Source organism: Tachypleus tridentatus, chromosome 1 (genome assembly GCF_004210375.1).
Source record: "Tachypleus tridentatus isolate NWPU-2018 chromosome 1, ASM421037v1, whole genome shotgun sequence".
Lineage (NCBI taxonomy): Eukaryota > Metazoa > Arthropoda > Merostomata > Xiphosura > Limulidae > Tachypleus > Tachypleus tridentatus.
This window is the reverse complement of record NC_134825.1, coordinates 29804251-29828003: the sequence shown is the minus strand read 5'-3', so window position 1 is coordinate 29828003 and position 23753 is coordinate 29804251. Positions and strand designations below refer to the sequence as shown.

The 23753-nt window shown below is 33.3% G+C and overlaps 1 protein-coding gene and 1 long non-coding RNA gene across 2 annotated transcripts in view; one reads left to right on the top strand and one right to left on the bottom strand.

The window, feature by feature from the left end:
• Positions 1 to 23753, bottom strand: part of LOC143245035 (uncharacterized) — a 68895-nt gene that overhangs the window by 31088 nt on the left and 14054 nt on the right. The window lies entirely within an intron of this gene.
• Positions 16523 to 22521, top strand: LOC143245054 (uncharacterized). Its single transcript, XR_013025452.1, has 3 exons — positions 16523 to 17128; positions 20397 to 20562; positions 22086 to 22521. It is a non-coding gene; the product is annotated as an uncharacterized LOC143245054 (long non-coding RNA).

Here is a 23753-nt window from a genome sequence, read left to right as displayed (position 1 = left end):
ATGTTGTGTACAACTACCTGGATCACGTGGACGGTTTTGATCCCATGTCCTGTTGGTCTCGTCGGTCCTTCTTGATTATGTTGTGTACACCTACCTGGATCACGTGGACGGTTTTGATCCCATGTCCTATTGGTCTCGTCGGTCCTTCTTGATTATGTTGTGTACACCTACCTGGATCACATGGACGGTTTTTCTGGATAGTTGATCTTCTTCAAGATGATCATATATCTTTGTGTTCCTGTGTCATTAAATACTATGGATATCCTCATCTTGGAAATTACAAGTCCCTATTAAATACTTGTAATCAGTGTGTTCACAGCTCTTTCCAAAAGCGATCAAATTTCGGTAGCATCACACTACCAACGTCACGCCAACAATGACAACATGTAGTTCTGATACATTCTGGCCCACCACAACTTTACATTAGCTGTGATTATCACTCGTTTTGCTGATCTGCATATTTAGATTTTTTTTTTTTAACGTGATGCATTTTCCAATGAAAAAATATTAAAACAAAGCAAAAATAGAGTTTCAAATAGTTTGAATTTCGCACAAAGCTACACGAGAGCTATCTACGCTAGCCGTCCCCAGTTTAACAATGTAAGGCTAGACGGAAGGCAGCTAATCATCACCACTCACTGCCAACTCTTGGGCTACTCTTTACCAAAGAATAGCGGAACTGACCGTCAAATTACAACGCCCCCATGGCTGAAAGGGCAAGCATATTTGGTGTGACGGGGATTGGAAACTGCGATCTTGGATTACGAGTCGAGTGCCTTAACCACCTGGCCATGCCGGGCTGATCTTCCAACGACATTATAGTATGACATCATTTTCAACTGTATCGTGTAATAATACATAACAGAAACTTTCTGATTGTTTGTAACTTCACATTCTTAACAAAGTCAATACGAGTGTTCAGTGTCTTGATAATATATATATTTAAATCAATAAAGACATTTTAGTCACATGTATAATTTATTTTAAAATTTAAACATGACGTTTCGATCACGACTCAAGAAATAAGCACCGAAGATCACACGACCAAGAAATAAGCACCGAAGATCAATATTCTTCATTTAACTTTGTATTGGCAGGATTTTAACCAAGTTGGTTACTGTGTCACAATATTTATGAAATATAACCTTTAAATATAGCGTAAAAACTATAATTGATATGGTTTGTTTGTTTTTCTTATAGCAAAGCCACATCGGATTATCTGCTGAGTTCACCGATGGAAATCGAACCCCTGATTTTAGCCTTGTATATCCGTAGACTTACCACTGCGCTAGCGGAAAACAGTTTATATGATAAAACCGCTAATTTTCGAAAGTTGTAGATGCAACTTATAAATGTAAAACAGGACTTTTTTTTTTAATTTCGCGCAAAATTACACGAGGGCTATCTGCGCTAGCCGTCCCTAATTTAGCACTGTAAGACTAAAGGGAAAGCAGCTAGTCACCATCACCCACCGCCAAACTCTTGAGCCACTTTTTTACCAACGAATAGTTGGATTGACCGTCTATTATAACATCCCCACGGCGGAAAGGGCAAGCATGTTTAGTGCAACGGGTATTCAAACCCTCAACCATCAGATTACGTGAAGAGCGCCATAACCACCTAGCCATGACGGACCTAAAACAGGACAGGTGAGCTCATTTCTGTAAACCGGAGAACAGCTTCAACCTGTCAGTAAAGCAGATAATGTTCAGAATGATTTGATATTTTAAGGAACTCGTCTCATTATATATCTTTAGGTGTGGTCATTTTGGGAGATATTGTGACAACATTATTGCTAATTTTTGAGTTACATTTGCTCAATCGCATCGTGAGATTTCAGTGTTATTTTCATAACACGCTCACAGTACCAAAATAAGTACGTAACGAGTTTTAATCGAAAAAAAAGAAGGGTATGAACTTACGAATTCCCTGATTCAAATTTCGGACACACGTTGACCAGTATATCTCACTCAATCCAACAAGCAAATAGGGAAGGATTACATTGTTCTTACTTTTACTTGGCTTCATCCTTCACCCAGATCTGCGAGCCAATTGTATGATTACGAAAATTAAGTGTTAGATATAATATATGGAATATAATTAATTTGGTTAAATACATTAACGTATAACCAAGTAATCCGAATAGCCTGTAACACATACTGCATGTTTTTCAACAGCCTATTATGCTCTTGGCCCACTCAATAATAATCTAGCAGATTTAGTGAAGACAAATAACAGTTCCAAAAACAAATTTCACGATGAACTCACACACAATAAACTCATTACATTAGGTCTGAAGAAGAGACTTTTAATTACGCAGCCTATCTTTGCGTGACGTTTGCACATAGACTACATACAGAACGATCTACATTACTCATCATAGCCCCTAATTTTCAATGAACTCTCACACCACTTCTATAGACGTAAACAATAGGAAGGTAAAGAAATCCAACGCCATCTGCTGCGCTTCCCTTGGGGCCTGGTTCTAGGCCAGTCACTAGGGAGGAAGTTCCTGACAAGACTGATAGCCTTGACGTATCTGGACTATATTACATAAACAACCATCTGGTGGTTTGGTAAGTCCTCCCATATGATACAATATTGTGCTGTGGAGTACCGAAAGATTAAATACCCCTAAAACAGACGCAGGTGATGGACAATGTAACTACAACCAGTTGGGAAAGTCTGTTTCAATTAAGCACGTGAGGGAATCGCTGGGAAAGTGTTAGATCTTCAATAGGCAATTAACAACAGGGGTCCTTAAATGAAACTGTTGGTAAAAGAATGCTAATTTTTCATTCAAAGAAACGCTTATCTGGCATTCATCTGTATAAACATTAACACTGTACAATGAAAGTAATGCCTTAAGAACTGACAGATAACATGAAACAAGTCAAAGGATTAATTCCCACAGGAAACAAAGCCAACTGCTCACGTGCAACACTTGGGAAATAATATGTGTGGAATGACAATAAGCATATCTAGTCGTCTTTTGTGAATAATGAGTGACAGAAGTGTGTGAACACTTCTTTGTCACTAACCTCTTGAATTCAAGACGTAAAAAAACCTCCAAAAAACACAACTAAACACGAATTTATACAGAGAGTAAACTTATGGTATGTATGGTGATATATTTTAATAAACTTAAGGTAACCCTGTACTAAACTTGCTGGAAAATTAAATACACATGTTAAAATAGAAATACAAATTAAAAATTAATACAAATAGTAAACGTATGGTATGTATGGTGATGTATTTTAATAAATTTAAAGTAACTCTGTACTAAACTTGCTGGAAAATTAAATACACTCGTCAAAATGTCATAAACTCCAACCGTATGGTACAAAAAGTGTTCGAGATTCTTAAGTAATGCATAAGTGTGAAACTGTTATACATTTCATTCACGTCATCTATAACACGGAAACTGCTACAGTTTCAGTTACACCCTAAACTTCCAAAATCTTGGTCATAATATTTATACACTAAAGAGCAAATCTACATCCCAATAGTCTGTATATGTTTAGAACTGGTAAAATACACTAAACTTAACGGCTTCTGGACCAGACAAAAGTTCAGTTTGAAAAGGTTTCATATTTGAAAAGGGGTTTCGCTATAATGAAATACTAATTGATGAGAACTTCTTTACTGTACCTATTTGGACGTTAACTGTCTACTCTTCTTCATTTGTAAAGAAAGAAGATAATACCTTCTCCATTTTTATAAAATGTTTAAGAACCTATTTAAATATACTCCTTATAAACTACTTAATTTAGAATAAAACGTAAAATTCGACAAACGTTATTCCCAAGACCAAGAAAAATATTCACTACATGAACGTATCATACCATATACACTGTATTCATTATACATATAAAGTACCGCTAATTAATCTTTCCTTGAAAATGACATTTTCCCTCCACAAAATTAGTGATATCGTAAAAGATATATCATGAAAAAGTAGAAATGTAACTACTCTGTCTCGTACACACTACATACTTTAAAATCAGATAATTCACTTCATGATAATAAAAGAATTAACAATTGTTTACTTCTGCTTGTAGCGCTCTCTAGCAATTGTCATGAACTTTTTTAATTTTATTCAAAATTTAATGAAATTATTTTATTATCAATATATGTCGATAAACTCGGTATCAAAACATATCATTTATTAATATTACGTAAGATTTAGGGCCTTAATTTTGAAAAAAAATATAATTGTATGACTTCGTTGAAGTAAAAATGCATCTCATGACGGTTGGTATGGGTATTAACACTTTTATTACAATAAAGTAGAGAACAACGTTTAGACCTTCTTCAGGTTATTTTAATAAAATTTTTAATACCCATACCAGCCGTCTTGAAATAATATTGTATGACTTATCAAATCGCAGAACATTAAGCCATATGGCTACATTATTAACATTTATCCTGTGTGTTTCGGCTTCAAAGGGCAAACTTTTGTTGACATGCAACAAAACGTCTGAAAAACCTGTCCGGTTTCTCGAAAAGAGGGGTATCGAATTTCAGGGGTTTCTATTTACTGAAAATGAAGGGGGGAAATTGAAACTTAGAAAATCGTTCGGTTTTCTGAATGTTCGCATTCGAAAGGTTCGACTGCATCAGTCATGTAATTTTTGCAAAGTAGAAAGCAACAGATTCAATGTGTCTCTTTTAAGTGATGCTTCCATCCTTAAAATGTATCCTTACTCTGTCTCGTCATATATACGTTAATATCAAACTATGCAGAGCGAAACAGCAATATAATAGTAACTGTATAATTCAATTTTATTACCGTGGAAAAGAATATGGACAACGGTAATGTCTCCAACCAAGCTGGAAGGTAGAGTAATTCTACTGTGACTTTATACAGGATTGAACTTTCCGCCAAATTTGAAGTAATGCTATAGCTATTCCGAACATTGGAATACCACTATAATTATATTTCGGAACATACTGAGACCCTCTTGCTTCGCCCCCAAAAAACATAAACTTCATATGCTTTAGATTAAGAGACATAAGCACTCAAAAAATGGTAACATTCTCTTCTTATTTGCCTTGTTGAGAAAAGATCAGCCTGGATCGAAATCCCAGTGGTATGATATTTTGTTTTGATAGGTTTCCCTAATGACCACGGTTCGAATCCCATTATGGATAAAGCCGTATTTTAAAATAATATACCATATGAAAACGTTTTATCTGTTATGGAATAAAAAATATGCATTCAAATAACTGTAAAAATATTGCTGTTTTATATTTATTTTCTGGTATCAAAACTTGGTTTTAAATAAAATAAAATAAATGTATTTTAGTAAATACTTTTACTAAATAAATAGCACATATAATAAAAATATGGACATTTTGTCTGAAAAGCAGCTAACATCTTTCTATAAGTACAACGAAACATTGACGTTTGTCGAATAGGGCCTATAAATGGATAAACTTTATTAATTCCCAAAACAAAACTATCTAGGTATAAAAACAACTTTCTCATAAAGTTTAAACTTTATATTTCCGTAACATCTATCAAGAAGTATAAGTGATATCACTGATACAAGCAAAGAGCAGTGACATCTGATCGAAACAAAGGGAAGTGATACCTGATCCAACCAAAGAGTAATGATATCTTATACAAACAAAGAGAAAATATACCTGATCAAAGAAAAGATTACGTAATAATATCTGATCAAAACAAAGAGTAATAATATCTGTTCAAAACAAAGAGTAATAATATCTGTTCAAAACAAAGAGTAATAATATCTGATCAAAACAAAGAGTAATGATATCTGTTCAAAACAAAGAGTAATAATATCTGACCAAAACAAAGAGTAATAATATCTGTTCAAAACAAAGAGTAATAATATCTGTTCAAAACAAAGAGTAATAATATCTGATCAAAACAAAGAGTAATGATATCTGTTCAAAACAAAGAGTAGTGACATATGATCAAAACATTGCAATAAAAAGATGACCATTCTTATTTATCTTACCTATTTTTACATCACATTTTTACACATGACTATTTACAAAATTTGTCTATTTACTATTTACATAATCTTGATAAGGCTGATGACCTCTTTATCCTAAAGTACCTATTTTTGTATATATGAAATATTTTGATTACATAAAAACATACATCAATGACAATGCACTGTTAGGTAAATAATCAAAGTTAATACATGATTAACTGGACAAATAAGTAGAGATTTAGGCTCGGCCCAAAGAGCCAGAACGTTAAAATAAAATGCCACAAATTTTAGAAAATTCCTTTTTAAAAATAAATCACTAACACTATTGTTTGTGAAAGACATATTCGCAGTACGTCCGTTAGGAAGTAATACCGTTGCTTATGGTTAAAAAATGTTATTTCTGCTCGTGGACTAAAGTTTCAGTATGTCCAGCTTCAATAGTGGGCTCTTAAACTAATCACAGACTCTCGAAGCTACGATCCATGAAATGCTTTAGCTATTTGCGTCAAATAATAACGGGTCTTTGATGGTTTGATAACAACGTTGCAGCTACATATAGTGCTTGAACAAAATCTTGGGTTGCAGTGAGGTGGAAAGTTTCCTTTCCCATTTGTTATTATTTGTCTGTCTCCACAAGACGTATATCCGACAAACACTGATTTATTAACAAAAAACACACAACTGTGTTCTTTTAACACTAAATTTATCCACAACAATTAACCACATATTATTTTTTGATAAATAACAATGATATATGTACAGTATAGTGTATTTTTAATATAGGGATGCATGTTTTGACATGATAGCTGTTTTAATCAATAATTTAGTTTCCGAAATAATTACGTTCCATAATTTTAAATGTTACAAGAATAGTTTGGTGTTCTGATTAATGATAGTGAAATTAACTAAAATAATAATAATCATAAATAAATGTTAAAGTTTTAAAAAATAAATAATGTATAATTGTATTATAAACTCTCACCATAAATATTTAGTATATAAATGATTTTAATAAAATCCATAACAGTCACAATTCACTTGTTTTAATCTCCTCACATTATAATGATTGGCTTTAATAAAAATTGATATATATAGCGTTTAGACCACTACCACGTTTTGTTTTTAGGCTGACGTGATGAATATCCTGGTATTGACGATAGATGTTGTTGATACTGGACATGATAGATGAATTGTGGTTGGTATATTATGACTTATTTATCGTTTGCTTTCACTCATGGATTCTTAAAGTTACCAGGTGCCACTGTTGTCAATTTAAAGAGTGTTACAAAACAATGAGAGGAGTTGACGAATGTTGTTTCTTTACTTAAATACTTGTTATTCTTTTTAAAAATAGTATTATTACCAATTCAAATAAATTCAAGAACTTGACACTAAAGAAATCTCGTTAATCTTAATGTCATACATCCAACTGGTACAGTAAAAACATGAAAATAGCGTAACTTCAAAAAATTAATTTCATGTATAAAACCAAAAGTGTTAGTAATACAGGGGTAGACATACTCTGTGGCCTTCTTGAAAATGTTCATTTGTTATATCTTTTATCACATAACAAAAAAAAACATATAAAACTATATATTTTTGGAACACAATCGACGAGATCTGTTCAAATCCTAATTTTAACACCTGCTTTCGTAAAAACCTGAACTTTTCATTATTTCAGTTACACATTCTCACAAAAAGTGTTGTGCACCTGTTGTACTGTTACAGATCTTCTTATTTCAATTAACCTATAAAATAATCAAACAAATTTCTTTGCAATTGTGGAATCGTTACAAGATGTCTTGGAAATGATAGAATGTTATGGAATGGCCAGGACAATCAAATGATATCAATACGATTGAAAATTTATGGGTTGAGTTAAACTAATTAACGGAAGATTGCGAGCCAAACACGGAAGATAAACTTTTTGAAGTACTCAAAGAATTTTATTTGTTTCTTTATGAATTTCGCGCAAAGCAACACGAGGGCTATCTGCGCTAGTCGTCCCTAATTTAGCAGTGTAAGACTAGAGGGAAAGCAGATAGTTATCAACGTCAACCGCCAGCTCTTGGACTATTCTTTTACAAACGAATAGTGGGATTCATCGTCACATTATAACACTCCCACAGCTGAAGGTACGAGCATGTTCGGTGCGACGGGGATTCGAAACCGCGACCCTCAGATTACGAGTCGAGCGCCTTAACCACCTAGCCATGACGAACCATACCCAAAGAAGGATGGCAGTGAATCACTCATTGAAAGCATGTTATGTCGATAGGAAGCCGTACTAAAATTGAAGGGAATCCTGACTAAATATTAACTTGTGAAGCTGGTTTCTGTTATTTTGAGTTTCACTTTTACGTTAGGTTATAGCAGAGAAACTTGTTTGATCATTTTTTAGGCTAATTGGAATAAGATTTAATAAACTACACAAGGTGCACAACAATTTTTATGAGAATATGTAACTAAAATCATGAACAGTTCAAGTTTTTATAAAAGCCGGTGTTAAAATTAGGATTTTATATCATATTTGAACATGTCTCGTCGAGTGTGTTCTAAAAATATATAGTTTTACCTATTGTTTACGTTATCCAATAAAAGTTATGGCGAATTTACAACATTTTCAAATGAGAGGCACTTTTTATGCACCCCATAGATAATACATCATTTGTTTTCTTTAGAAGAGTGACTAACGATGATTTTATACTGCATATAAATCACCAGAGGAACGAGTTGTTTCATTATATACCATAAAAGTATCAAGCTTACAGTAATCCATGAAATTATTTCCAGTAAGACATTTTTTTCATTGGACAAGAACTGATTGTTTATGAGTTAGGAGAATCATTAAATACTGCTGGTGAGAAACAACACAAAGGTCCACAAAACAATAATTATTACATTTCTATTCTACTGCTGGTGAGAAACAACATAAAGGCCCACCAAACAATAATTATTACATTTCTATTCTACTGCTGGTGAGAAACAACATAATGGCCCACCAGACAATAATCATTACATTTCTATTCTAATTATGGTGAGAAACAACACAAAGGCCCACAAAACTATTATTACATTTCTATTCTACTGCTGGTGAGAAACAACATAATGGCCCACCAAACAATAATTATTACATTTCTATTCTACTGCTGGTGAGAAACAACACAAAGGCCCACAAAACAATTATTACATTTCTATTCTACTGCTGGTGAGAAACAACATAATGGCCCACCAGACAATAATTATTACATTTCTATTCTACTTATGGTGAGAAACAACACAAAGGCCCACAAAACAATTATTACATTTCTATTCTACTGCTGGTGAGAAACAACATAATGGCCTACCAGACAATAATTATTACATTTCTATTCTACTTATGGTGAGAAACAACACAAAGGCCCACAAAACAATTATTACATTTCTATTCTACTGCTGGTGAGAAACAACATAATGGCCCACCAAACAATACTTGTTACATTTTAATTCTACTTCTGGTGAGAAACAACAAAAAGACCCACTACACAATATTTCTTACACTTCTATTATACTCCTGGTGAGAAACAATATAAAGGTCCACTAAACTATATTTACTACATTTCTATTCATACACACTTATCAAAACAAATTATACTGTACTATAACGGTACACTTAGTTAATCACCAACTTAAAAACATAAAACAAATATACATCAGTTAATGTTTTTTTGCAATTCATATGTTAAATAAAATAATTAAAAATCCTATTACACACGTAGAAAAAAGATTAATGAAATCACTACAAGATTACTTCTTAATTTGCAAGATTTATTCACTTTCAGTAATAGCTTATTTTAATCAGTGTAAATTGTACAAACATAAATAAACCACATTTTACTTCCCTCGAAGTGGTGATAAATCCGTGTAGTAATTTTCATTCGTTACCATATATGTTTACTTGATTTCCTACTATATTTGTATATATATCTACATTTACTTGATTTGTTACTGTATTTGTATATATATCTATGTTTACTTGATTTGTTACTATATTTATATGAACATCTACGTGTACTTCATATGTTACTATATATATATATATCTACATTTACTTGATTTGTTACTGTATTTGTATATATATCTATGTTTACTTGATTTGTTACTATATTTATATGAACATCTACGTGTACTTCATATGTTACTATATTTGTATAGATATCTATATTTACTTGATTTGTTACTGTATTTGTATATATATCTATGTTTACTTGATTTGTTACTATATTTATATGAACATCTACGTGTACTTCATATGTTACTATATTTGTATATATATATATCTACATTTACTTGATTTGTTAATGTATTTGTATATATATACCGATGTTTACTTGATTTGCTACTATATATGCACATATCCATATTTAATTGATTTTTTTGCTACCATTTCCCACGCGTTTCAACAAAACGAGCTAAAATTTTGCTTGAAGGCTATTGATCCATAAAAAATACATATTCGAGAAAACAAAATCGAAACAACCGTGAAAGTACCTTCTACAAAACAAAAGGTGATTGACTTTCTCGGGTTTAGATGAGTCGACTTATTGGAATATTGGTATTAACGTGTAAAGCACTGTTGAAAATAAAAGTCTAAAGTCAGAGTTTGGAAACCTTCAAACTGAAAACCCCATGTGAAGGGTTGAAAGGATGTTTGCAGGCTCCCAGGATTGACTTAACGATTTACTTAAATAGCATGGAAATATACGGATTAGTTCAAATATGTGATTAATTTCAGATTTTTCAAAATGTTTATGTTAAGGCCCTCTAAAGAAGTGCCAAGAGAGTTAGGGGCACTAAGAATTAGCTGCACGGATTTACTTGGAAATTTTCAAAATACGTAAAAAAATGCCTTTCAAATCAAGGTATACAGAATATTGTACGCACTTTTTTGTTTCCCGTGAATTTCAACGAGTGATTTACTACTACTGCATACTTTACTTATCATACAAGGTGCACTATACATAAGCATATTTGTCACTTGAAAGATGACCCGTTACGTATGTCTGCGTGTTAGCATCCATCACCCACCGTTGGCTAACTCGCCCATTCCAATTTTTGGTATATAATTGGAAACTTTCTTATTGTGTGTATGGGTTATTTTGTTTCAGAATTTTTACTCGAGAAGAAGGTAAAACAGTCCATGAAATAGGACACATTTTCACTTCTTTTTTTTTTTTTTTAAGATAGTCTTGGCTTGCATAATCCGTACTTGACTGGCTCGATTATCGTAATATTTGGTTTTGTAACTGGAAACGGTCCGATGGTGGCATGGGCTATTCAGCTGTATGATTGTTGCTCGAAAATATGAATTAAAAAAAGCCCCTGAAATAGGGTACATTTCCACTTTCTATACACTTTTGACTTTGAATTTCCAAACATAAATATTTAATCAGTTAAACGAGTTAATTAGCACCTTCCACAGAGCAGGGTATGCAATTAATATGTAATGAGGCTATTATGGATTTGGTAAAAAATGTTATAAACATCTATAAGGTTATGATGATACAAAACTTAATTTCACTCAGAATTATTTTAAATAGAGCTTTCCGTTTTCTTCAGACGAAATGTCAAAAACACATTTTCACTAAGTAATTTCAGACTGAGAGATAAAAAGTACAGAAGTTATAAGTCCATACCCTACAATTCCGTGCTTAATTAATTTGATTGTAACTAGTTACTTTATTTAAGGTTACCTAAAATTTAATGGAAAATGTAAATTTAAATTAAGGTGTTCACACAACAATTATAGCAAATAACTGGTATTTTTAGCGCCTAGTTAACTGTATTTTTATCAAATATAACCGAAGACATGTTTGTTTATTATATTCTACTCACTTTCAAACTATTTATACCGAAGTTACAGTGAATGTTTAAATAAACTATTATACACATTACATTTTAATTAACTTTTCTCAAGATACTACTAGATGGCGCTCTCCTTAACATTTTCTTTCATTACTCATAATTGTTTATTTATTTCACATGCAGAAAATACTGGAACAGTTTGATGTCATTTCTTCTTACTTGTTCCGTTTATTCCAGATTCTGAGAAACTTAGATAAATAACTACCTATCGTAGCATGTTTCACGATATGAAGCCAGTGTGACAGGGGTTCTTTGAGCCAATGAATCCAGACTTTAATTCTAAGACTTTATAAACGAAAAGTAATAAAGAATAAGTAATATATTAACCACTCTGCATCTATCATATCCAGAGTTGATGAAATCTTCCATGTAATACCAAGCATGGCCAAGTGGTTAGGGCGCTCGATTCAAAATCTGAGGGTCGCGGTTTCGAATCCCTGTCGCACCAAACATACACGCCTTTTCAGCCGTGGAAGCGTTATATTGTGATGGTCAATCCAACTCTTTGTTGGTAAAAGAGTAGCCCAAGAGTTGGCGGTGGGTGGTGATAACTAGCTGCCTTCCCTCCAGTCTTACACTGCTCTAAATTAGGGATGGCTAGCGCAGATAGCCCTCGTGTAGCTTTGCGCGGAATTCAAAACAAACAAATCGAATACCAGGACACATCAGGCCAATACGACAAACCTATTAGTGGTGTAGACTAGACTAAGTATGTTGAGCATAATTATCATGAAATTCATTTAACTCATTTACATATCAGAATGGGGGTGAAAATTAATTACACACGATTATCATTTATTAAATTTTATTTGTAATACCGATTATTTATTATTATTTGAGGACATGTTTGATATCGAAAGAGCACAATATGAATTTGTAAATAAATAAAAGTCCAAGCAACATCTCTTAGTATTAATAAGTACATTTGTCTTTTCACATATGTTTTCGGAAGGCATTGTCTAGTTTCCTGATGAAGTCTTTGTTTTAATGAATGGTCGGTCTCATTCAGAACTGGCAACAGTTCAGAATCCCCTGACTAATAATTCAAAGCAACTAATAAAATTGGTTTTTAAATTGTACAATAACACTTAATGTGATATCGAGCCCAAAGTTCTGGTGACATAGCTGCCTAATTGTTTGATTTATGGATATTTTACAATCGTGAGATTGAACATATTGAAAATAACCAGCTTACATGCCTTCGCTCAAGCATGGAATATTTCACAGAAACTATAAACATCGCGTTCCAATTTAATGCGATTTTATTGCTCAGATTCACGCGCATTTGTGGAGAAATGTGAAAAACCCACCCTTTCTATAAAACTAATCTTAACGTTCAAGATAACTGTTCGGGTTTGTTTTTGATGTTTTTTTCTATGTGAAATTTTGAAACCATTAAAATCCAGATATGTCATACTACTGGACATTTAAGCGTGTTTTGAATACTTTAACCCTGCTTTACGATCCTATGAAGTAAGAGAAAGACAAAACTGACAACAAGCGTTATAACAGTTGAATAAAACCACAGAGGAGGTTCAAATAAAAATACTATTAAGGATAGTTATTTCTTTTTACTTTATAATTTAATCAGTTTACTTAAATAAGTGTTAATTTTAATTAATCTACATTAAAACAATAATGGATTTTGACAGAAGAACGGTCCGGTATTTAAACAAAACGTGTTTCGATATTATACGTTGATTGAAAGTCTTTCTTCTCTTAAGTACCTTTTCATTTTTGTTTATTTTTTTCAGTTTTGCGTAAAGCTACACAAGGGCTATCTACATTAGCCGTTCGTAATTTTGCAGTGTAAGATTAGATAGAGGACAGCTAGTCATCACCACCAACTCTCGGGCTACTCTTCTACCAACGCACAGGGGGATTAATCATTATGAATGAAAGGGCAAGCACGTTTGATGTAACGGGGATTCGAACCCACGATCCTTAGATTACGAGTGGAGCACCTTAACCACATATCCATCCTGGGCCGCCTTTTTATTCCTTATATTCATTAAAATTTAAGTGTAAATAAAATCAGGTCATAACTAATTATAAAAACGTATGATTTTATGTAAAAAATATTAAAAATTCATTGTGTTTAAAGTTTTGTTTTATCCAAATATTTATAACTTTGAAAATTTGTACAAGAACCAATACTTTCACTCCTGCTTCAAGACACAACATTTCTTATGAGAATCAATACTTTTACTTCTGTTTCAACACAGACATTTTCTGCAGTTTCATTATGTTTGATGAGGCAGTTTATTATAATCTTTAATTAAATCTGTAACACACACAAACACACCAAACTCAAGCAAATATAAATTAAACTATTTTTGAAAAGCCTGTACCTACGCCCGACCTTTATAAATTACACTGAAAAACATTTGCATGTCCAGAACATGTTCTCACTTAATGAGAAATACGGCTATTGTAGAACAATACGGGGTTGTTCAAACCGTAGGGTACCGCATTCTAACGGCATTGTAGCGTTGTTTGATTCAGCAATTACGTAAACTGATCACCTCGATTCATGGGATCTAACACGTAGGTAAAGGGCCCATCCCGACCCACGCAGCTAGCTGGAAACTTTACTCATCGGGGTCATAATTCGTATATATATTTCGGGATCATAATTGTTCAAATGGCACTTAAAAATAAAACAAAGCAGGACAACGGTTTGTAAGTGTATTATATTTGACGTAGACTGATATTTTTCATTATAATTTCCTTCTAGTAAAAATGTTAGCCTTTTGAAAGGATAGGATTCACTTCTTAAATTTAGAATGTGTCGTACGTTTCTATACAACATATGAAACCACAGGAACCACGATAAAAATACGAATGTAAAAATACCTTGACCTGATGATAAATTACTATTTCTGTTATTTCATATGATCTCGCTTTACTTCCATAAAGTGCTTTCTGCAAGTTACGGGTCCACATAAAATGAGTTAAATCTAAATAGTTCCAAAACTGTTAGGTTGAAAAAATAAAGTTTGTGAAGCGTTTGTTACAGCTGTGACACTAGTCTGTGACTACTCTAATTAATATACCATCATAGCAGGATTAACACTAAAGATATGCATACTGTGAATGTCTCGTCAGACAGAAAATTTTGATATCTAGTAAACTCCTTTCTAAATCGAAATACTCTTCACATTTTAAAATTTCCGAGTAATTCACGACCATTTATTTTCGAACTCTTTCTTACTTGTTATTGGCTAACCAAGTTAATTAGTGACTAATCAGAATAGCAGAACAAAGTGTTTTAACTTCAAATTAGGCTACATTAAAATGGAAAGTTGAAGCATAAGAGATAACTGATTGAAACACGTCACATCCATACTTCGAACTTTGAATTTCGCGTTAAGACACAAGAGGGCTATCTTCGCTAGCCGTCCCAAATTTAGCAGCGTTAGACTAGAGGGAAGGCAGCTAGCCATTACCACCCACTGCTAACTCTTGGGCTACCCTTTTATCAATGAATAATGGAGTTGCCCATCACATTTAACGCACCCACAGCTGAAAGGGCGAGCATTTTGGTCATACGGGGCTTTCAGTAATCGGCGATTTCAATGTGTGTGAATGTGCAGTGTCTCAGTGTCTTAATTGAAGGATACCTTTGATACTGTGGTTAGGAACGGCAAAAAGTGTTGTAAACACTTGCGACATGTTCTAAAAACATCCAGTACTGTATCCGTAGTTTCCTAAATAACATCAATTCCCCCCCCAATGGCACAGAGGCATGTCTGCGAACTCACACCGCTGAAACCGGCGTTCGATACCCGTCGTGGACAGAGCACAGACAGCCCTTTGTGTTTATTTTAAAGAAACAAACACAACGTGTTTCTGACGAAATTCTACATTCCTAGAACAAGCAGGTTTTAGGATATAATCCTTTAAGTACGAATTTACGTTTACAATCAGCTGGTACAAAACTATATTTTTCTCTGTGAATCATAAGCACACTGGTATACTTATTGTGATTCCTTTTAATGCATGGATTTGCCCATCAATGATATTATTTAAACATTTGATAAAAGTATTATCGCATGGTACTGTTGTTAAGAATGTTGATCTTGAAAAATCTGTCATTATTTATTAATTTCGTTACATGTAAATTAACTTCTTTGTTTCAGGGATATAATTGTGATTTAACTAAACTAAAACAATCGAAACAAACTAACAAATTATTTATAGGTGTGGTTAGAGCTAAAACTACATATGATGCGCTCAAACTAACTATTCGGTTACTGCGCCACAGAATTCATTGATAGCCTAAGGAAAACGAAACAAAGAATTCATCAAAAATTACAAAAAGTAGTCTTGATTTCTAGTTAATATCTATCATCAAACGCCAAGAATCAGTATAGTCTTAAATATGATAGCTAGTGAGCACAGATTACCCAGATCGTTAAGGAGGAGCTGCGCCCCCTCTCTCGAAAGTTTAGTGTAATTGGGTGTAAACGCCTACGCACGAAATTTATCCAATCGAAGAACTGGCTTTAATAGGTTTCATAACGCTAATATGGCAGGTTGACTTTTGACCGTGCAGCTGCAGAGTATGAAACGAGACAAATAACTAATCACCCACGTGAGGTCAGGCCAGTCATATTTCATGTATTGACATGTTGTTTTTTTTTTTTTAACACGAACTATGAAATATGAGGATTATCAGTTGTTGTATTTTTCTTGTTTTTTTTTTTCTTAAAAAGAATTTCTTACAACGTCTTGCTGGACACATACTTCTCTGATCTCTATACCAAAACATCAGTATTCAATGATAATTTAAATAAGTTAACTAACTTTAGACAACACTACAATCGCAGTGACGTTCACCTATCGCACTTTTGACAGACTACAACATTTCGTTGAAGAATTCCTTGGTGTCGATTCCTAAACATCTTCCATGACAATTTGAACTTTGTACAACATTTCTGACTCGAAACGTAATGTGGTGGTTAGTCTACTGGATTCGGAATCTGAAGGTCTAGGGTTCAAGACGTGATGCTACACAAACACGCTTCGAGCTTTCATCTGTATTGCATTATAAGAGTGATAGTCCATAGCCTCTTCAGTTTGAAAACCAGTTGCACAGAGAGATGGCTGCTGAATTATTTCCCTTCCTCAGGTTCGCAATTAAACATTAGGTGCCACTATGCTTGAACCATAATGGTCTCTGATCTGGTCATGCAATCTATTCTGTTCATTTCTATAATAAAAGGACACTGCTGTCCTCTTCCCCTGTTAAAAAGGTAAGGACAGTTGCAGTTATTTTCCATGGCAAAAAATTTAGAAAGAAAAGTTCTTTATTGCATTTTTTTTCACCTCTTACACTACAATACAATTCCACGAATATTCGCATATAACTTGTAATGTAGTTGATTATATTAAAATCTAAATTATGAGTAAATGTATAAGCGCTACAGTGAGACATACACACACAGATATATATAAATATACAAATTTTAACAAATGTAGAATCCAATGAACATCATATAAAATAATGATTATCAATTATTGTGTAACGGGTTATACTCCTAATCAGTACCATTCTTAGATATGCTAAATTAATGCTATCACTTGTCCTCCATATTAGCATTTCCTGATTTGTTGTCAATTGCTATTAACAAGTATTCATTTATTTACACTTCCTTTACAGTATTTGCAGCTTAGACTCTTAGAAAAATTGTGTGGATTTAGCCATCTCCCAGAATTAATATACTATTTAAATATTGCTCTAGTTAACTTTCAGAATAAAAAGCATGTATAAACGTAGTTTTCAAGGTTTGTTAAAATAGCTACACAGCTTAGAAGTTCTATGGTATATTTTTACCAATGTATCGATTGCTGCTTCTTTCGATAATATTTCCTAAACTTGTCAACAGATGGCGAGTTTTTGAAACTATATCAAGGATTTTAAGATCTTAATCGATATTAAATAATATACGTGTACTTAAATATATATGAGAGTAAGTAACATCTGCTTTAATGAATTAAAAGTACTTATATATATATAACTATAATTATAAAGTTCGGTTCAATAATAAGTTGACGTTTAAGTTGGAAAAATATATGGCAAATAACTGTAAGTGCAAGGTACATTTGGGGTGTCACGATCAAGATCACGCGCTAACTATAATGTGTCACGTAAGCAAAATAAATATCCACATAGTGGCTAATAAGTGAACCAAACCCTCAAGAAAAAACTTTTATACTAGAGCTAACAGAACTTTAAAGTGCATTTAAAGACATTAATTTCAAGTCAAAACGATAATTATCTCTCTATATACATACATTATCAATCCCCCAAAGTGGTTCAGAGGAATGTCTGTGACTTACAATGCTAAAAACTTAATTTCCGTACCCGTGGTGGGCACAGCATCGATAGCCCATCTTGTAGCTCGTTTAACTAAAACATAAATCATTAAGTGTACTTCACTTGGAGCTCTGTGTACAATTTTGGTCTTTTTATCTAACGTAATAATTTTAAGTTATTGGAATCGGTTCAGGGTAAGGCTACTAGCATGAGACCTGGAATGAAAGGGTTATCCTATGGGATAGATTAATTGATTTGTTTATTTTGGGAAAAATACACACACACACACACACACACACACACATATATGCATATTTGGTATTTATTAGCGTTGTTTGGACATTATTAAATAACATAAAAAACACTCGTATCAAATGCTTACAAAGTAGTGACTTTTAATTTATTTTTTTACAATTTCACCTATAAAAACCGATACCCACCAGGGCTCTAACTCCATTGGACATCCAATAATAGTTACCCCCAAACCCCACCGATTGATATCTGAAATTGCACTTCAGGATAGGACACAAGTTTAAACTCGGTAAAATGCTAGCTATGATTTCGTCAAGACAGTTTTATTTTCCTAACAGAGTTCTTAAATAGCTGCTGTCAGCAGTAGTGAAGGCTGGCACTTTAAAAGCACTTCAAGAAGTAGATCCATGATTCCATTACAAGTAACGGGTGAGTCTAATTTCTTACTTTTTTCAGTAGTGCATGTACACGGAGAATTCTGAAGGATCATGTTGCTCCTATGTTGAAACTGATTTAGGTTTTATAGACATTCAACGTACACCGGACCAAAAGTAAAACAGAAAAACAACAACAAACAAACTCTCTTTTATCTTGTTCTTACTATGGATTACTATCAAATTTTGTTAAAGCAATGAGTATCTACGTGTTAGAAGTTTCAATTAAGTGTATATAGATTATTCTTTTTAAATCAATATTACAGGAAGAATTTAATGAAGGTTATCAAAATCTCATAAACTTAATTCTGTCAAGTTTACACGTGTAACACATAATGCTTCACACGTAAATAACCCGACACATAAGTTGTTTTGTAATTAATCACAAAGCTACACAATGGGCTATATGTGCTCTGCCTACCACGGTATCGAAACCCGGTCTCTAGGGTTGTAAGTCAACATACCTACTCCTGTGTCACTGGGTAACCACAAGTTGTTAGCAAGTTATTTCGAAGGAACAATTTCTCTTGTGGTTTTCGTTTAAATAATGAAGAATACCTTATCGGTAATTTTCTATTACAAGTCAACAGTTTTTAATATTTTCGCAAGTGATTAAATTTTACGACACAATTATCTGACAAAGTAACACATATAATTCTGGTACTTTATCAAACGATAACTGTGTTATTTAAGCTAAGCAGTAAAATGAGTAGTTATATGAAATAAATCACTGATTCTCGTTTATTTATCAAACGATTACGTGAACAATTCTAATAATACTAAAATAGCTGAAGCGATATGTACTTTGTTGCCCCCTCCAGTGGTTCATCGCTAAGTCTCCCCATTGTTTAGCTTCGTGCTTAACAATAAACAAACACAAATCGGATTTCGATCCCCGTGGTGTACAGGGCAGAGACAGGTCATCGTGTAGCTTTGTGCCACCAAATTTAGCCACTGTAATGCGTTGCACCAGTGAATAACAAAGAAATTTCCATGCTTTATGGCAAGCACGGTGTATGTAAAATATTAAAGTATGCCAAACTAATAAAAACAAAGAAAAAACACATGACAAGTGTCTTTCAAAGCTTAATTTAAGAAAATAAGTTAATAAAGCAAAAAGAAAATCGTCCTTCTAAATTAAACGAATTTATATTCAGTTATTTTAGGATTAAACATATCATCACAAACCCGAGAAAAAACACTGAATCTTCATATTAGTGCAGGTGTTTTCTTACAGCCAAGATACATTAGGCTATCTCCTGAGTCCATTGGATGAAATCGAACCCCTGATTTTAGCGTTGTAAATCCGCAGACTTACCGCTGTACTAGCGAGGGATTTTAATTGCAGTAGAAAGAAAAATGTAAATTTATGTTATAATGAATAATTTTTAATAGATTAATAAGTAGAATGAAGTGATATAAAATACTGTAAATCGACAAAATAATGCAAATGTATATTTATCACGTGTTTTTATTTCTGATTATGATCATCTTTATTATTTTGCTTTACTTCCTAAGTAGGTTCAACATGGCCAGGTGGTTAGGAAGCTCGACTTGTAATCTGATGGTCGCGGGTTTGAATCTCCGTCACACCAAACATGCTCGCTCTTCCAGCCGTGGGGACGTTATAATGTTTTGCTCAATACTACTATTCGTTGATAAAAGAGTACCCCAAGAGTTGGCGGTGAGTGGTGATGAATAGCTGCCTTTCCTCTAGTCTTACACTGCTAAATTAGAGGTGTCTAGCGCAGATAGCCCATGTGTAGCTTTGCGTGAAATTCATAAACAAACACACCATCCTATTTAACGCATATTTTACAAACAAAATATAGCGTTAATTTACGGACTGAAGGGAAATGATATCAAAGTCCGTAGCTATAGGCTCCATAATTCTCGAAATTATGGAGGAAAACAGACCTCTCATTCCAGAGATATCCTGCTGATGTTGCTAGAGGAAAGAAATGGATAGCAATAAAACCAGCAGACTTATCAAATATCAGGCAGATTGTCGGCCAGCTGTCAACACTTACATATGCAACGAACATTTTGTCGGAAGTAAGAATCGTTGATTATATTATTATATACTTGTATCATACTATATAATCAAAATCCAATCATAATGACATTTTATGAATGTTTGACACTGTTAGGCCTACTTATTTTAATAGGTTATTCCAACTGGTTATTGACAGTTAATATATTTATACTTATATCTACAGTAATTGCATGCTTAAAAACGTTGCCAAATTTTAGTCATAGATATATGTCTTCATCCAACGTCCATGTTCGTAATATGGTTTGATTTTAACACAAAATCCTATAAGTGAGTACAAATCAAGTGCTTTTGAAAACGTGACCTTTCTTCATCAGGAGCATATTGCACATAAATTTAATGTGTATCAGAGTTTTAGAATCAAACTTACTGGATCTATATCACAGTGAAGTTTTAGAATGCTTAGTCATGTTCTAATAGAACAATCTAAGTGACTTGTATATATGTAAAAACGGTTAGTATGGATAGAGAAAGCTCTATATAGAGGAGCGAACAACGTTTTGACTTGTGAACCTGATGATGACTGAAGAAGATCGAAACGTTGTTTGCTCCTCTATATAGTGCTTTCTCTATCCATACTAACCGTTTTTACATGTATATTTTTCTCTACAAGTGGGTTTCCTCGTCATCACGAATCTAAGTGACTGATGAGAGTAAAACATTTATACTTCGATCTGTAACAACAATACATGCTGTGAACATAACTCGGGTCCAATCACGTATTTAATATCTGCACGTAATTCTAGCCCCCATGTTTAGACTGTTCTGTATTAGAACAACATTGAAATAATGAAGCATATGCGGTATACTTGAGTAAGGAAGCACATTGTGTTAATACAATAACAGGTAGGCTAACAATGATTAACAAGCATTAAGTAAAGTTTCATTGATAGTGCAACATGTTACATGTTTCGGCAGAACATTGGTCTGCCCTTTTCATACGTGATCATTTTAAGCAATACAAGGGGATATAAATCGTTACAAAGGCAAAATACACAGGTATTACATGTTGAAACATTTAATATGTTCCAAAATCGATAACAACATTTTTCCATGCTTATAAATCACTGTTTGCCTATTCATTATAATATGTAGTATACTAGTCCACTATAATGTCGGAAGTCTATAATGTTTTCGTTTTAATTTATTTTCAGGTATGATTAGCAATGACTTTTTGCCACCAGGCACATACCATCAGTTTCCAAGCGTGTTCTGTCACCTGAGAAGAGAAAGGCAGAGTGACTTGCAAAGTTATAATAGAAGGCAGCAGATAAAACTAAAAAGGACTAACTATCGACGGACGTCATACAAGCAGTTTTCATTGGCCATAATTTCGTTCCAACAACTCTCGTGAAACAACTGACTCATTACCACCAATACTTCACAATGTATATGAAAACCATGCAAATGTAGATAGTATTATGCATACTGACTTAAGTAAGACTAATCCTAAAAACCATAACTACTAATAAAATATCTTCAAGAAGAGAAAATCTGTTGTTGAAAAATAGGCTTAACAGTTTTTCAGTTGCCAAATACATCATATTAGATAATAGTAAAACTGGTAAAGTTAACTATTTCACTGATTTACGGTCTTATCAGAAATTTAAATTTTATATGAATAAATTGTAAAACATGTATCAGACAATTCCACAGCCAGCCCCAAAGTTCATAAACATTTATGTTAACATTAATGAGATTACACACGAACATTTCTATGCTTTATCTAGCATGTTTATTTAGAGTGCATGTTTCATCAACCTCTAATTCATTTAATCATATCAATAACATTGCGTATGTTATATTGGTTTCACTTCTTGTTTTTGGACACAAAGGGAAAAAATTATAAAAACACTCCCAATTTCTTTTTGAGATAATGTTTACAATTGTGCATGTATAAATGTATAATCGATTGTTTTGTAACGTTCATAGAACGACCAAGTATCTAGAAAGGTCGTACTGAAACATATTTTATCACTATCGTAAATGTTTAGAAGCTCTGGAAGTACAAGACTAGAAGTGTTTTCGCTGCTTTTTTGAAAAAAAATTTGCCATAACATATATCGCTAGGCAAACATATGCCACACTTCGCTTCCTGCACATTTGTTTTCGCTCCAACATGGCGGCATAAACACGAGACAGTCACGTGAGTGCAAAATTTCTATAAGAAGATGGGAGTTCCCACATTGATAATGAAATACAAGTATGATGGTGCCATGATGAGTCATCATTCATACTTAAAGAGGACAAGATGGAAGACAAATTTTTCGCTTTCTAAAAAGGGGCCAGAATCAACGTGACTCACAGACAAGCTGTTTAACTATATATCACCTTCACAAACAACCTCGAACTTTGGAGTTGCGCCCTAGACCTTGGCACCTGCTTTATTCAGGAACAAACCTTGGAACGTGCTAAATGCGAGAAAACGTTCACCAGCGAGCGTGGAGCGTGACATTTCGTTTTCTATCACAATCTTAACAACACTAAAATATATCTCAATCCACTTCTTGAAATATTCAAAAGCTATTACGAAAAGGAAATGAATGGCCTCCTTCTTACCACTTCCGCTGGAAGTGTTTGAAATTGAGCGAAAAGTGTTGGCACAAATCAACTCTGATGCCTTAGTTTCTAGTCAGTGAAGGATACCACCATTTTAAGTTTGTGAATAAGTGAAAAACATTAACTCATTATAATTTAATTTGTATCCATCCTACTTTTATGAATTATTTATTATTTAGTTCTTTCAACTTAAAATTATTATACAGTACCTAACAACAATCAGTGATAACAAAGCAAAACCTAACAATGTTGTCGAATAAACA